The sequence below is a fragment of the Mastomys coucha genome, unplaced genomic scaffold (genome assembly GCF_008632895.1).
Source record: "Mastomys coucha isolate ucsf_1 unplaced genomic scaffold, UCSF_Mcou_1 pScaffold11, whole genome shotgun sequence".
NCBI classification, from domain to species: Eukaryota; Metazoa; Chordata; class Mammalia; order Rodentia; family Muridae; genus Mastomys; species Mastomys coucha.
The window spans coordinates 31,976,384-31,977,875 of NW_022196893.1; positions in this window are offsets into that span (position 1 = coordinate 31,976,384).

The window sequence follows — 1,492 nt, forward strand, 5'->3', positions numbered from 1 at the left end:
GTGCCACCACGCCCGGCACTTTTTTTTTTTAAAGATTTATTTTATTTTATCTGTATGAGTACACTGTAGTTGTACAGATGGCCGTGAGCCATCATGTGTGTGGCTGCTGGGAAATGAACTCAGGACCTCTGCCGGCCCTGCTTGTTCTGGCCCCACTCGCTTCGGCCACCGCACGATCCACTGTAGCTGTCTTCGCATGCACGAGAAGAGGGCGTCAGATCTCATTGCAGGTGGTTGTGAGCCACCATGTGGTTGCTGGGATCAAACTCAGGACCTTCCGAAGGGCAGTCGGTGCTCTTACCCACTGAGCCATCTCACCAGCCCCAGCCATATCCTTCTATGTATCCGGAGTTTGCTATTGAACCTGGAACGCCCACCTCTAAGGCCCTGTCTCCGCCTCCCTAGCTGCAGCACTCAGCTGTTTGCTTACACGGGTGCTGGGTGTCCAGTTCATGTTTACCAGTGAGCCATCTCCTAAATCTCTTCCTTAAAACTTTCTTTAAATTTAAATTTATTATTGCTAACTTATGTGAGCGCGTGTAAGCACTTGTGGAGGACAGAGGCGACGTTCAGAAGTTGGCTTCTCCTTCCACTGTGGGTTCTGGGGACTGTCCTCAGGTTATCTGGCTATCGTGCTCTGCACTCTACCCGTTTCCACGCAGGCTCTCCCTGGGCTCAGCATGGCCTGGCTCCCGCTTTCTCTTCAGCTTGTCTCTCACCAGTCCTGCCTTCCGAGGTCTGGTCACACTGCCACATTTTCACGCGGCTCTCTCTGAGTTGTTGATGTCTTCCTTTTCGCCTGGATCTTCTTCACTTGCTCAGTGGCTACGCACTCCTCAAATTTCATCCCAGGCATCTTTTCCCCGGGGGAAACCGCCCCTGACAGAGGAGGAGATAGTAGGCGCTCATCTCTGTGCTTCCTAGCATCGCAGAACCGCTGCACTATGGTTAATCGCGGTGGCCTTTCTAGGCCGTTAGTTTCAAACGGTGGGGGACTCAGCCCGCCTGTCGCAGTTGTTTCTCTAGCGCCTAGGACGGGGCCTGACACAGTGGGCATTCCTTGGGTTTTTGCTACATTCACTGTCCTAAGAGACGTCGCCTCTACTCGGCAGGAGCACTGATGTGGGCTAGACCACTCACAGCATCTGTAGGGAGGTGCCAGCGCAGGGTGCAGGGACACGGTCCATCTCAGGGTACTAACTAAGCCAGGCGCTGAACCCTCAGCAAGAGGCTTGGAAGGACCAGCACGGGTGACAGACTGAGGTCTGGGCGGCGTTTCGCGGGCACTGTGCAGTCCTGACAACCAGCGTCCTCATCTGGGGTTGGTGAGCGGAGGTGCCTAAGCGTGAGGACGCCGCCCTGAGCCCAGCCCTGCACAGACTCCTCTTTCCTTAGGGCGGGGCCTCGCTGGGAGGCGTGGCGAGGCGAGGGCGGGCCCGCGCATGGAGGGGCGTGGCGAGGGCGGGGGATGCGGGGAGGGCGGGGCCGCGCA